This window comes from Somniosus microcephalus, chromosome 23 (assembly GCF_052327205.1).
Source record: "Somniosus microcephalus isolate GS21.2 chromosome 23, FLI_Smic_1.0, whole genome shotgun sequence".
Taxonomy (NCBI): Eukaryota; Metazoa; Chordata; class Chondrichthyes; order Squaliformes; family Somniosidae; genus Somniosus; species Somniosus microcephalus.
The window spans coordinates 44,844,019-44,859,866 of record NC_141009.1 but is presented as its reverse complement, the minus strand read 5'-3'; positions in this window follow the sequence as shown (position 1 = coordinate 44,859,866).

The window sequence follows — 15,848 nt, the reverse complement described above, 5'->3', positions numbered from 1 at the left end:
TAACTGTTTTCTCTATTTTAATAAACATTGGTTTTCTTTGCACCGAACCACTGGTCTCATTTGTCTATATCGCTACTTGTAAATAAGTCCAGTGGTCAGAACCAAAGGGGAAGCGACTCAAACCACACGGGGCTGGAGCAGCTCAGATACGACTGACTGGCCAGACACAAAACCCCAAACCAAAACCCCCCACACTTGCTTCGAGGCTGGTGAATGTTGTATAACGCATTTCACTACAGCCAGCTGTGATTGTGTGTGATGATGACAGCAATTAGTTCACTAGATGGTAGAAATACCCCCAGTGACATGGATTGGACCATACCCTGGCAATGCCTTGATTTTAAAATTCTCTTCCTTGTTTTCAAATCCTTCCATGGCCTCGCCCCTCCAGCCCTACAACCCTCTGAGATCTCTGCGCTCTTCCAATTCTGGCCTCTTGCACAGCTGTGATTTTCATCGCTCCACTATTGGCAGCCTTGCCTTCAGCTGCCTAAGCCCTAAGTTGTGGAATTCCCTCCCTAAACTTCTCTGCCTCTCTAACTCCCTCACCTCCTTTAAGATGCTCCTTAAAACCTATGTCTTTGACCAAGCTTTTGGTCACCTGTCAAAATATCTACTTATGTGTCTTGTGGTCAAATTCTGACAACAACAACAACTTGTATTTATATAACGCCTTTAACATAGTAGAATGTCCCACTTAAGGATAAATTAGAGCAGGTGACCAAAAGTTTGGTCAAAGGGGTACAACTCTCCTGTGAAGTGCCTTGAGATGTTTTACTATGTTAAAGGCACTATATAAATGCAAATTATTGTTGTTCACAATGATATAGAGTTGCACCTCTGATGACCCAGTTCCAGGCAGTGTTATGGATTTTATACTTGCAAATGTAATTATATTTGCCCAATATTTACCACTACAGCCGATACTGTCTATGTGACTAACAGAGGAAGCTCCCAACACACAGGACCACCAATTTTATGCAGGCAATGCTACCATTGGCTATTGGGATTCACCCCCTCCAATCCCCTGGATTGGGCCACACCTGGATGCTCTCCACAGCTTGGACCATTGGCCAGGTCACAGGTATCCTTAATTCCCAACAAACCTTTGGATAGTTCTACCATTTCAAGCTCCACTATTCACCTTTGATGTTAATGAAGTGTGCAAATAAACCTCAGAAGTATATATTTGCATGCTGAGTCCACTACTGGGCTACTGTTGACTCTAAGATGATGTGTATATCAATCCAAGTTCAGATGAAGTCAATGCTCTGTGGCATGTTTGACTCAGGATCCTAGCAAATCCGTAGTATTCCATGAGTATGCAGTTCTGTATGATTGATGAGCTAGCCAGCCTCACTGTTGGAATCTGGAGAGATAGGGCCTGCCTTGGCTCCTTCCCATTTAGCTGAAGACTATGCAGGCTGAATTTCTAATATTTAGGCTGATCATGGATGAGCAAGCAGAAGAAACTCACCTGTGACCAGCATTGGCAAGCTGTGTGGCTTTAGCTGGTTAAACTCCAACAGTATCCCTGTACACATTTGGAAGCTGTAAGCCTGGCCTCCGCCAACCTACACCCAGACCTCTTTGGAGTTAGGTTGAGGTCTGCCCTATGGGGAGAAACAATATGTGCACTCCATATTTGCTCAAAGAGAAACCCTAGACATGGGTGTAGCTTTCTCAGTAGCTTGAATTGGAGATTCTTTAGTAACTTGGGTTCCTGTATGTTTCAGAAGTTCAGTTAACCAAAAAACAAATCAATTTATTTTCTCTTATGTCCTCAATCTTCTGATTATTGGCTAAGTTGAACAGCTTACTTGCTTTTCCTTGAAAACCCTTCTGACGAAGGGTCATCGACCTGAAATGTTAACTCTGTTTCTCTCTCCACAGATGCTGCCTGGCCTGCTGAGTATTTCCAGCATTTTCTGTTTTTATTGTTGCTTTTCCTCTTCTTGTCAGGAACTATTAGCCTTCGATCAAAAATTGCCCAGCTTGGCATGTATGAAATCAGGAATTCACTGAGAATTGGGCAGGGCAGCCTTGAGGAAGAGTTCATAGAGTGTATTAGGGACTGGTTCCTTGAGCAGTATGTTACTGAACCAACCAGGGGGCAGGCAATCTTAGATCTGATCCTGTGTAATGAGACAGGATTAATAAAAAATGTCCTATAAAGGATCCCCTTGGTATGAGTGACCATAACATGGTTGAATTCCAAATTCAGTTGGAGGGTGAGAGAGTTGGATCTCAAACCAGCGTACTAAGCTTAAATAAAGGAGACTATGAAGGTATGAAAGCAGAGTTGACTAAAGTGGACTGGGAAAATAGATTAAGGTGTAAGACGATACAGGAGCAGTGGTGTACATTCACGGAGATATTTCACAACTTTCAAGAAAAATATATTCCACTGAGGAAAAAGGGGTGTAAAAGAAAAGACAGCCATCCTTGGCTAAGTAAAGTAATAAAGGATAGTATCCGACTGAAAACAAGGGCATATAAAGTAGCCAAATCTAGTGGGAGGATATAAGATTGGGAAGCATTTAAAAGCCAGCAAAGAATAACTAAAAGATTAATTAAGAAAGGGAAGATAGATTATGAAAGTAAACTAGCAAAAAATATAAAAACAGATAGCAAGAGTTTCTACAGTTATATAAAAAGAAAAAGGGTGGCTAAAGTGAATGTTGGTCCCTTAGAGGATGAGACCGTGAAATTAGTAGTGGGGAACATGGAGATGGCAAATACGCTGAACAAATATTTTGTATCAGTCTTTACAGTAGAGGACACTAAAAATATCCCAACACTGGACAAACAGGGGACTATAGGGGGGGAGGAGCTAAACACGATTAAAATCACTAAGGAGATGGTACTCGGTAAGATAATGGGACTTAAGGTGGATAAATCCCCTGGACCTGATGGCTCACATCTTAGGGTCTTGAGAGAAGTAGCGGTAGGGATTGCAGATGCATTGGTGGTAATTTTCCAAAACTCCCTGGATTCAGGAAAGGTCCCAGCAGTTTGGAAAACTGCTAATGTAACGCCCTTATTTAAAAAGGGAGGTAGACAAAAGGCTGGAAACTATAGACCAGTTAGCCTAACATCTGTGGTTGGTAAAATGTTGGAGTCCATTATTAAGGAAGCAGTAACAGGACATCTGGATAAGCATAATTTAATCGGACAGAGTCAGCATGGTTTTATGAAGGGGAAGTCATGTTTGACAAATTTGCTCAAATTCTTTGAGGACGTAACAAACAGGGTGGATAAAGGGGAACCAGTGGATGTGGTGTACTTGGACTTCCAAAAGGCATTTGACAAGGTGCCACACAAAAGATTACTGCACAAGATAAAAAATCACGTGATTGGGGGTAATATACTGGCATGGGTGGAAGATTGGCTATCTAACAGAAAACAGAGAGTTGGGATAAATGGTTCATTCTCGGGTTGGCAATCAGTAACTAGTGGTGTTCCGCAGGGGTCAGTGCTGGGACCCCAACTCTTTACAATCTATATTAACGATTTGGAGGAGGGGACCAAGTGCAACAAATCCAAGTTTGCCGACGATACAAAGATGGGAGGGAAAGCAGTGAGTGAGGAGGACATAAAAAACCTGCAAAAGGACATAGACAGGCTAAGTGAGTGGGCAGAAATTTGGCAGATGGAATATAATGTTGGAAAGTGTGAGGTTATGCACTTTGGCAGCAAAAATCAAAGAGCAAGTTATTATCTAAATGGAAAGAAACTGCAAAGTGCTACAGTACAAAGGAATCTGGGGGTCCTGGTGCATGAAACACAGAAGGTTAGTATACAGGTACAGCAGGTGATTAGGAAGGCCAATGGAATCTTGTCTTTTATTGCAAGGGTGATGGAGTATAAAAGCAGGGAAGTCTTGTTTCAGTTATACAGGGTACTGGTGAGGCCACACCTGGAATACTGCGTACAGTTTTGGTTTCCATATTTAAGAAAAGATATACTTGCTCTCGAGGCAGTTCAGAGAAGGTTCACTCGGTTGATTCCGGAGAAGAGGGGGTTGACTTATGAGGAAAGGTTGAGTAGGTTGGGCCTCTACTCATTGGAATTCAGGAGAATGAGAGGCGATCTTATCGAAACATATAAGATTGTGAGGGGGCTTGATTGGGTGGATGCGGGGAAGATGTTTCCACTGATGGGTGAGACCAGAACTAGGGGGCATAATCTTAGAATAAGGGGCTGCCGTTTCAAAACTGAGATGAGGAGAAACTTCTTCACTCAGAGGGTACTGAATCTATGGAATTTGCTACCTCAGAGAGCTGTGGAAGCTGCGACATTAAATAAATTTAAAAAGGAAATTGACAGTTTCCTAGCTGATAAGGGAATTAAGGGTTACGGGGAACGGGCAAGGAAGTGGACGTGAGTCTAGGTTCAGATAAGCCATGATCCTATTGAATGGCGGAGCAGGCCCGAGGGGCCGTATGGCCTACTCCTGCTCCTACTTCTTATGTTCTTATGAGAATAACAGACACAGACCCATGCTGTGCGGCAAGGGATTGTTTGGAATTCTGTTCCTGGGTGAAACAGCATTGAGTAATATTGCTATACATTAACAGTATCATTTGGGCAACATTAAAGAGCTATAAAGAGATATTTTTTTTTTCTCTCCCACATGGCAGCTGTCTCTCATTCTGCCAGTGCATTTCACACCTAATCTAGAGCCGTCTTTTGTCTCCACTAGTCCTATCACCATCTCGTCCGTTTTGAATACCTCTTAATGTCTCTTTACTTCTCTTTTGTTCTCTCCCAGCCTGGCCTTTCAATCTATTTCATTTCCTGTGCCTTTCCAGTCTTGACAAAGGGTTTGACTCAAAACGTTGACTCTATTTTCCCTCCACAGATGTTGCCGGGCCTGCTGAGTTTTTCCAACATTTTCTGTTGTTATTTCGGATTTCCAGGCATCCGCAGTATTTTGCTATCGTTTATTAAAGGGCTATAAACAGGAGCTCAATTGCTTTTGAAGATATCATCTGGATGAGTCAAAAAATGGTTCCTCAGGATGCATTTGTCTCAGAGGCCAACTTGTGCTACTTACCTTTCGATGTTTGTAGGAAAAGCAGCTCGATCACAAATACATGCCTATACCAGCCTTGCCTACTTATTAAGATTTCAGTTTATTCACTTGAGACCGATAATCCAAATCAGCTTGAAAACTTTTCAGTGTTTCACTAAAACATATTGCAGCCTTAAGGTCAACCTTTCCTCCACACAAGGATTTCACAAGATGATGTCTAATTTGATTGCTGTGCTATGGCGATGAGAATGACAGGAACCTTAATTAAAGTTTTAAGGTTGATCAGCGAAAGGGAAGTTGACCTTTTCAAACTGTGCATATTCATTCAGCACAGACAGAGGTGAGATTAGCAAAATAACCATGTGTTAATATGCTGTGAAAATGTTACGACACCGAGCCTCCTGTTTTGTCTTCGGAATGTAGGTTTAAGCTGTCAAGAAATAAAATCTCCTCAACAGGCCTCATTAAGCTTACAGGATCAAATCTGCATTGTTTCTGGGCAAGTGTAGCTTCAATGGAATGGCTCTGTTGCAGACACACAAAGAAAGACTGCATCAGTCTAACTTTTGTTGGGGGAAAACTATACATAACTACATGGGTATGACACAGTAAGACTGTGTGATGTGCTTTCCTTTTTATATTCTTGTAATGGCACATTACAACAGTGACTACACTTCCAAAAGTACTTCATTGGCTGTAAAGTGCTTTGGGATGTCCTGAGGTTGTGAAAGGTGCTATATAATCCAAGTCTTACTTTATTTACTCCAAGGCTGATTGTAGCCTTTCAGTGCCGTGCATAAGAACGCCACAGATGTGTGCATGTGAACTGTTCCACACTACCGCCGCATGTTGAAAGCTCCTGGGCAAGTCCGCCAATTATATCAGCAATCTCTCCTGCTCTGCTTCTTTTAAAGGCTGGGCCTCGGAGATCAAAATCCCTTTCCTCCGCCCTCCACCCAGATGCTTCCTGCTCCACACGAACACCTCAATTTGCTCTTGCTCACTTCTCCTCTACTAATCCCCCACTTTGCTGCCCTCAAACTAACCCTCTGAATGCACCACCCGCCTCCCCTCGCACCCCCCGCCCCCGCCGCACCCACCCAACCTCGTCTATGCTGGATGAATCTATGTGGGTGCTGGTGAGAGTGAATTTGAAAATTAAATCATGAGATTAATATAGAGATTAGTGTAAATCCATTGACATCGGATGCAGACGTTTGTTATTGATGATAATGGGACTGATTGGGTCCTGCTTATGAATGGAGTTCCTCAGAATCCATTACTGTTCATCATTTTTACATCGTTCTTATCTGTTCTGGTTGATTTCCCATTACTAGATTCAACAGTGCTCCTTCTCTTATATACAACAGAAAATGCTGTAAATGCTCCCTCTCTTATTAGGCTTTTGACATACTGGGTAAGAAAGCAGTCCTGCACACATTGTAAACATTCCATTCCCTGTACCCCTTTAGCTACCTTGTCTTACCAGTTTATTTGGGCGTAGTTAAGATCTCCCATGATTATTATTCTATGTACCTTTCTTATTTCCCCCATCTCCTTTCTACTATTAGGTGGTATGTAGTATAACATATTACTGTTTTTTTTAATTCATTCCTGGGATGTGGACATTGCTGGCATAGCCAGCATTTATTGCCCATTCCTAATTGCCCTTGAGAAGGTGGTGGTGAGCAGCCTTCTTAAACCGCTGCAGTCCATGTGGTGAAGGTACTCCCATAGTGCTGTTAGGGAGCGCCAGGGTTTTGACTTAGCGAGGTGAAGTAATGGTGATCAATCCCTTCTTGTCTTTTATTTGAATCCATATGGATTCTGTTTCTAACCTTTTAGTTATGTCCATTTTTTCTACTGCCATTATGTTATCTCTAATTAGTACAGCTACCACATGCTGCACCACCCCCCCCACCCAACCCTCCTTCCTTCCCTATCCTTTCTGATTATGTTATAACCTGCATTATTTAGTTACCAGTCCTGTTCTTTATGTACAAAAGCAAAATACTGCAGATGCTGGAAATCTGAAATAAAAACAGTAAATGTTGGAAATACTCAGCAGGTCAGGCAGCATCCGTGGAGAGAGAGAGAAACAGAGTTAACGAAGGGTCATCGACCTGAAACGTTAACTCTGTTTCTCTCTCTACAGATGCTGCCTGACCTGCTGAGTATTTCCAACATTTTCTGTTTTTTATGTAGCCATGTTTCAGTTATTCCGACTACATCTGGTTCCTCGCTATGGATTAATACCTCCAGTTCACCCATTTTATTTTGAATGCTGTGTACATTGCTGTACAGGCAATTTAATTTGTCTATAATAGTTGTTCCTTTTACTTGATGTTTTATAACTTCTGTTTTATAGCTCTATTTGTTCCCTGACCATTTGTTACCCTTGTTCCTTACCTTGTTCTGACCTTTACTCTCAGCTCATGTTTCTTTTATTTTCAGACTTATGTTATTTTCACTAGATCCCGCTTCCCATGCCTCCCGCCCCCCCCACCCCGCTCCTGCCTTACTAGTTTAAAGTCTTCCCACAACACTCTTTCAAACACCATTCACATTAGTAATCTGCCTATCCCTATACCAATCAACACATGGCTCGGGTAATAATTCAGGATTACCACCTGTGGGCTCCTGTTTTTTAATTTGGTTCTTTAATTTCTGATCTTCCCTTAGCAGGGCCTCCTCCCTTTTCTTCCCTATGTCATTGGTTCGAACATGGACTGCGACAACTGGATCTTCCCACCTCCCTTTCCAAATTCCTCTCCAGTTGCCCTGAGATATCCTAAAACTTTGCATCATGTAGGCAACACACTCCCTACTGTACTCTCGGTCGCGACTGCAGAGGGTGCTATCTATCTGAAAATTGTAATAAAACCGCTGCTATCATGTGGAGATCGAAATAGCGAATGAATTGTGAGATAACGGATGGATTCAAAATGTAGGAAATCAGCATGTGTTCTTTGTTTGAGAGGCCACATGGACAAGGAGGAGGAACATGATTGACAAGGAAGTCCCGCCTGTTAGATCTGTGGTTCAGTGGATAAAGAATTACACGGATGCTGTACATAAACAAACAACAGGTCTTTACTGGAGGAGGGTCATCTCTAGACTGGAGTACAGAGGCATGCGCACAGCTTATATACTGGTGTGGTTACTGCCGGTACTACAGTATACAGGAGCTGTAAAAAGTAGTTCTGACTTAAAGCACATACACTACAATTCCTCCCTTTTTAGATTAATAATACCCCCTTAATATTCAAATAACAATTACATTTTTACATGTACATTCAATAACAAAAAGTCAATTTATCGATTCAGTCTTTGGGGCGGCTTCCTGACCCTTTCGGGATAGCGCCTTTCCGGAGGTTCTTGTTCTTGGTGCAGAGGCGATTCTGACCCCTTTTCATCGGGTAGTTCATCGGGTTCCACTGCTACTGGGTCTGAAGTAGATGCTACCGGTATGTCGGGTTCATCCCCAGGTACTCGAGACATGGGGTTGACGCCTTCCTGTGACGCTAAGATCTGATCGACGTGGCGTCTCACAATGTTCTCCCCGACATCCACTGTGTACATTAATGGCCCCTGCCTTGTACATATCGTTCCAGGTTGCCACTTCTCTGTTCAATAGTCACGGGCCAAGACTGGATGCCCTACATTGAAGCTCCTTGTCGGCTTCTCGTTGATGTGCTGGAATTGTTTGTCCTCAACATTTCTTCGCACATTTGGTCTGAGCAAATCCAAACGAGATCTCAACCTTCTGTTAAAGAACATCATGGCCAGGGTCTGGTTGGTAACTGCATGTGTCGCGTTTCGGTAGGCTAATAAGAAATTGTCCATCTTATGCTGTAGTGGAATCTCCTCGTTGCACATGGCCTTTATCGCCTTCTTAAAGGTTTGTACGAACCTCTCAGCCAATCCATTGGTGGCTGGATGATACGGGGCGGATGTGTAATGCCTTACCCCATTCCTTTTCATGAATTTTTGGAACTCGTCGGACACAAACTGTGGTCCATTATTAGAGCAGATCTGCTCTGGCAAACCGTTTCTGGCAAATATGGTCCGTAGGACTGCAATCGTTTTCTCTGTAGTGGTTGAAGACATCTTTATCACCTCAGGCCACTTTGAATGAGCATCCACTGCTATTAAGAACATTGAGTCCATGAATGGACCAACAAAATCAATGTGCACCCGTTGCCATGGAGAGGAGGGCCACTCCCATGGGTGTAGAGGGGCATGTGGTGGTGCATTTTGGACCTTCTGGCATCCTGAGCAGCTCTTAGTTAGGTCTTTGATTTGTTGATCAATTCCCGGCCACCACACATAAGCCCTAGCAAGGCTTTTCATTTTCACTCCCCCCAGATGACCTTCATGTAGCTCCTTTAGCACTCTCTCCCTTAACTTGGGTGGAATCACCACTCTGGATCCACACATCACTGTCCCCTGGCATACTGACAGCTGTTCTCTTCTGGATGAGAATGCTGGCAACAGTGAGTAGCCATGTGTTGGCCATCCCCTCACCGTCAATTCATATACCCGTGACAACGTCGGATCATTGCGGGTCTCCTTCTCTATATCCGCGTTTGTTACTGGCAATCGTTCAATTATCGACGAATAAAATATCTCGATAGGGTCCACTGCTGGTGCTTCCTCCACCGTAGGCAGTGGCAGGCGCGATAGCCCATCAGCGTTCCCATGCTGTTTCATGCCTTTATATTCTATTTCATATTGATTCACCCCTAGAAACAGGGACCATCTTTGTAACCGCTGTGCAGTCATTACTGGCACGCCCTTCTTAGGATTAAAGATGGAGACAAGTGGTTGGTGGTCAGTCAGCAAGGTGAACTTCTGCCCATGCAGATAATGGTTGAATTTTTTTACTCCCCATACTAGGCTGAGGGCCTCCCTGTCAATCTGGGCGTAGTTGCGCTCGGCTGAGGTTAGTGACCGAGACGCAAAGGCCACTGGCCTCTCCAACCCGTCTGGGAATTTGTGCGACAGCACCGCTCCAATGCCGTAGGGTGATGCATCACATGCCAAACGAATTGGTAGTGCTGGGTTGAAATGGGCCAACACCTCTTTTGATGTGATCAATTCTTTACACTTCTGGAAAGCTCGTCTACGTTCGTCATCCCACTTCCATGGTACCCCTGTTTGCAGTAGGGTGTTCAGCGGGTGTAGTAGCGTAGACAAATTTGGTAAGAACTTGTGGTAATAGTTTACCAACCCGAGGAACGACCTCAGTTGTGACACATTTTCCGGTGCTGGAGCCTTGACTACTGCCTCAATCTTGTCAGGGGACTTATGTAACCCCTCTTCATCGATGACGTGGCTGCAATACGAGATCTGTTTCTGGAAAAACTCGCACATGTGGCGATTAGCTCGTAGCCCATATTCCTTTAATCTGGCGAGCACCTTCTCCAAGTTAGCGAGGTGATCACCGTCATTTTCGCCCGTGACCAAGATTTCGTCCAAATAACGCTGGGTCCCTGGAACCCCTTGCAGGACCTGATCCATCGCCCTTTGCCAGATAGCCGGAGCCGAGGCTACTCCAAACACCAGCCGGTTGTATTGATAGAGACCTTTATGGGTGTTGATCGTAAGGTAATGTTTCGAAGCTTCTTCTACCTCCATTTGCAAGTACGCCTGGGCTAGATCAATTTTGGTGAAGCGTTTACCACCAGATAGCGAGGCGAAAATATCCTCAATTCGTGGAAGCGGATATTGCACCATGTGAAGGACTGGGTTCACTGTCACCTTAAAATCCCCACAGATGCAGATCTTCTTTGGTTCCCCAGGCGTATTACTCAACGACCTCTTCATTACAGGGACGATAGGTGTAGCCTACTCGCTTCAGTCCACTTTGGACAGTACTCCTGAACGTTCCAACCCTTCCAGCTCTGGTTCAACTGCTGGTCTGATCGCATAAGGCACTGGTCTGGCCTTCAGAAACTTTGGGCTTGCAATATCCTCTATTTTAATTGTTGCTGTTATTCCTTTTAGTGTTCCTAGTCCCTCCTGGAACACTTCTTTTGCGTCAGTTAGCATTTTTGACAGTCGTCCAGGTGTGACGTCGTCTTCCTTTTTGGCCTCCACCTTCAGTGCCTGTATGGAATGCCAATCTCAATGTATCTTCCGGATCCACTCACGTCCTAGCAGTGGTGGTCCTCCATTTGGCAATACATATATATCCACTTTAGGTATTTCCTGACCTTTATATGTCACTTTCACCCTTATTTTTCCTTTGGGGTAGACTTTTTGCCCCGTATACGTCTTCAAGACAATCTCTGTAGCTTTCAAGAGTATGTGTGAAAATAGCCGCTTGTAGTCCCTTTGGTTTATGACTGTTAGAGCTGACCCTTTGTCCAATTCCATTTCCACGTGGACTTCGTCTATCTTGAGTGTAACCCAGATAGTCTGGTGATCCTCTATTTCGGTTACATTATGTAGTTTCAGACAACCCAGCTCCTTGCTTCCGGAGTCTGTGTCACTTTTCTGTTCGTCTGAACCACTGTCCATCACCTGGTGTACCTTTTTGTACTTCTCCTGTGGAGATTTCTTACTGTTGGTTTTCTTCCCAGACCTGCAGACTCTTGCTATGTGTCCTGCTTTCCCACACTGTCTGCACACTTGGTCCTTGAACCAACAATCTTTCTGGTCATGTGTTGTTCTGCCGCAGCGATAGCACTTCCCTGTTCCATAGGTCATTTCGTTGGTGCCGTATTCTTGCGGTCTCCATTGTATCTCTGCAGCGCCCCTTGCGGCTGCTTCGTGTGATACTGCCATATTGAAAGCTTTGTCCAGCGTAAGGTCCTTTTCTGATAGAAGCCGTTTCTGGGTTCCTTCACTTTGTAGCCCACACACAAACTTGTCCCTTAACGTGTCTGCTAGTCCCGCTCCAAACTGGCAGTATTTCGATAGCTTGCGCAGTTCCGTTAGGTACTCAGCATTGCTTTCATCTTTGTGTTGGTTCCTTTTATGGAACTTAAATCGTTCTGCTATCAGCAGCAGTGTGGGGCTTAAGTGGTCCTGTAGGATTTCTACTATGCTTCCAAAATCCTTGTTTACCGGCTTCTCTGGTGTTATTAGATTTTGCAGTAACCTATACGTTTTTGCACCCATGGAATTTAACAGAACCACTGCTTTATTAGCATCTGGCACTTCATTCGCCCTGCAGTACACCTCAATACGTTCCACATATGTTGCCCAATCTTCAACTTCATTGTCGAACGTAGAGATACTGCCACTCTTCGGCATCCTTGGTTGTGCGTTAACTATCCCCAATGGCGCCTCCCGCGCGTCCCCTTCTTCTACGCTGGCACAAAATGGCGTCTCCCGCGCTTTCCTTCCTTCCCGCGCTCGCCCATCTTCTCCGCTGCGGCTTCGCAAAATGGCGTCTCCCGCGCTCTTCCTTCTTCTCCGCAGCTCAATGGCACCTCCCGCGCTCTCCCTGCTTCTCCACGGCTCAGTGGCGCCTCCCCTTGCTTCGCCCCGTGGACCCTGATCAGCCCGTGATCCCTGGCTGTGCTCTGCGTGTTCTTCTCTTGATATTTGTCGACACCGCTCAGTCTAGAACCCGGTTGTTTCTTACCCTCTCTCTCTCCGGTTTGCAGTATTTTCCCTCGACGCCGCTCGGTGATCAATCCCCGGCTGCGCCCTGCTCTCTTCACCCTCTTTCTTACCCCGTCGACGCTGCCCAGCTCTCTCTCTCTGCCGTCGGTCAGCTTCAGCCGCCGCTGCTCGGGAAGGGTCTGCTCAGGACTCTTACTGCTCGTTGTGGCTGGGGAACCAAGCCCGGCTCTCCACAGCCTCCCCAGCAAAGTTGGATCTCTGCCTGACTGCTGGGCGGTTGTTCGCGGTCGACGCCCGTGTTCCTGGACTCGACTATTTTTTTTAAAATTTTATTTTTGTTTAATGTTGCAGGTAGATTCGCATCAACACTCGTCACCACTGTTAGATCCGTGGTTCAGTGGATAAAGAATTACACGGATGCTGTACATAAACAAACAACAGGGCCTAGAAATTCGGTATAGCCCCGTTTGGGGTGTTATATCTGGCGAAGCGCTAAGAGTACCGCCAGCTGCGACTTAGCGCCACCTGGCGCGATATTGGGTCGTTGCGCCCCTGATGGTGTTTGCGGCGGTAAATCAGGCGCTGCACGCGACTCTTAAGGCGCTAACGCGGAGGCGCTACCCAATATCGCTGCGGCGGGGCGCAGCACAGGTGCTTTCAATAATCACTTTCCCTGAGACACACTGGCGCCGGCCAGCTCTTAAAGGGGCAGGTCAATTGGCATCACCAGACACACTCACTGCCTTGTAGGCCTTCAAAGCGGTGGGAGCCTACCTGTGGCGCACCAGCCTAGCAAGAAATGGAAAGGGTGAGGCAGAGGGCGGAATGCCTCACTGATGGGGCATTGGATGCTTTGGTTGGCGCAGTGGAATCAAGGCCAAGGAAGATGGTCGGAATGTGATTTATGATTTGGACAGTCTCCCGGGTGTGAGAGGCAGTTATGTGTCAATGTATTACTTTTGCTCTCTGTTGCCATAGCTTTCTCATGTTTGAAGGAACCACATTTTGTGTAATGAAACACTTTCTTCATTTACAATGGCCATGCCTGCTATTTACATGCATCTTGCCCTTCACAGGCTTGGGGGTATCAGGCCGGCTGCAGATCTGGCTGAAGCAGCTGGTACAGCTCAGTCACCACCTCCTTTCTAAATCGCAGCCTTCTGACACACTGCTCCTCCGGCATGTTCATGTAGGAAAACTGCTGTCGGAAAACCCTGCCAGCGTAAGGTCTGCTGTGGCGACGTCTGTTGGCCCTCCTCCGTCTGGTCATGCCCGCCCCCTCTCCCAGCGCCTCAGTGCCCTTTCCAGATGATTCAGCAGCAGGATGTTCCCCTCAAATGCAGGCCCCATAATAAGTGCCCACAGGAAGTTTCCCCGTTGTCAAGGCTCACCAACAGCAAGGCGATGGTCAGAAGGCTGCTGTTCCTCTGCCAGCGTGGGCCCAGTGGTCAAATGGCTCTCAGTGTGCAGGTCAGCAACTCTTTGTAGCTCTCGAGGAAGTTGTGCACCAGAAATGTGTGCCGTTTTTAAACCACACCAGTCCCCTTTAAATAACGCTCCTCCAGCCCGAAAGCGACTTGGTAAGGTCCAGGTAAGCTGTCACTAATAGCGCCAGGCGCTACGGAGGGAGGCGCCACTGAATTTCCCGTCTGGGGTGCCGAAAAGGCGTTGCACACTCAGATGACATCATAATTAGCCTGCGCCCATGAGCGGGCGCTAAGCGTTAGCGCCGGCGCTAAATGCATACTCAATATGGGGCGATGCGCTAAACGCCTTGCGCCCCACCGGAATTTGGCTATCGCCCCAGTTATTGCCCTCTTTAGGCGCTAATCCCTGGCGCAACCAACCGAATTTCTAGCAGGTCTTTACTGGAGGAGGGTCATCTCTAGACTGGAGTACAGAGGCATGCGCACAGCTTATATACCGGTGTGGTTACTGCCGGTACTACAGTATACAGGAGCTGTAAAAAGTAGTTCTGACTTAAAGCACATACACTACACCGCCCTCATACATGTCACAGGAACAAGAATGTGTCATGCAGAAGGAACTCCAATCAGGAAAGAGTTGGGAGAAATTGGGTATAGCCCCGTTTGGGGCGTTAGAATTGGCACTGCGCAAATGTTTTCACCAGGCGCAACTTATCGCTACCTCGCGCGATATTGGGTTGCTGCACCCCTTAAGGTGATTGCGGCATTGATTCAGGCGCTGCACGGGAGTCTTAAGGCGCTAACCTGGCGGCGCTACTCAATATGTCGTCGGCCGGGCGCAGCGCAGGTGCTGTCAATAATCGATTACCCGAGACATGCTGGCGCCGGCCAGCTCTTAAAGGGGCGGGTCAATTAGGAGCAGCAGCCACACTCTGCGCCTTGTAGGCCTCAAAATCGGCACTGTGCTTTCTGTGGCGTTCCAAACTTTGAACAGATGGGGAGGGTGAGGCAGAGAGCGGAGCGCTTTACCAATGGAGCATTGGATGCTTTGGTTGGCAAAGTGGAGCGCCAGCGAGCTGTGCTGTACCCCGACAATGACAGGAGGCCTCATCAGAACGAGTACCGCAGGGCTTGGAGGGAAATTTGTCAAAGAGTCACCTCAACCAGCATGATGGCCAGGACTCCTGTGCAATGCAGGAAGAAGATCAACGACCTCACTCGGGTCGTTAGGGTGAGTGCCTTTTTCGCCATCTTCTTCATCCCTCCATCTGCACCTGACATTATGGCCAGAGGGTGCGCGAAGCCCCAATGGCCATCTGTCAGCCAGCACCCATGCCCCTTTCTGGAAACACACACGCACATTCAGCTCAATGCATAATGTAAGGGCTATTCTACCATGGGGGGCATGTGATGTCAGCTCAATGCATAACGGAAGGGCTAATCTACCATGGGGGGAATGTGATGTCAGCTCAATGCATAATGGAAGGGCTAATCTACCATGGGGGGCATGTGATGTCAGCTCAATGCATAATGGAAGGGCTAATCTACCATGGGGGGAATGTGATGTCAGCTCAATGCATAATGGAAGGGCTAATCTACCATGGGGGGAATGTGATGTCAGCTCAATGCATAATGGAAGGGCTAATCTACCATGGGGGGCATGTGATGTCAGCTCAATGCATAATGGAAGGGCTAATCTACCATGGGGGGCATGTGATGTCAGCTCAATGCATAATGGAAGGGCTAATCTACCATGGGGGGCATGTGATGTCAGCTCAGGCCAGCATGTTTCATCACTTCCCGTC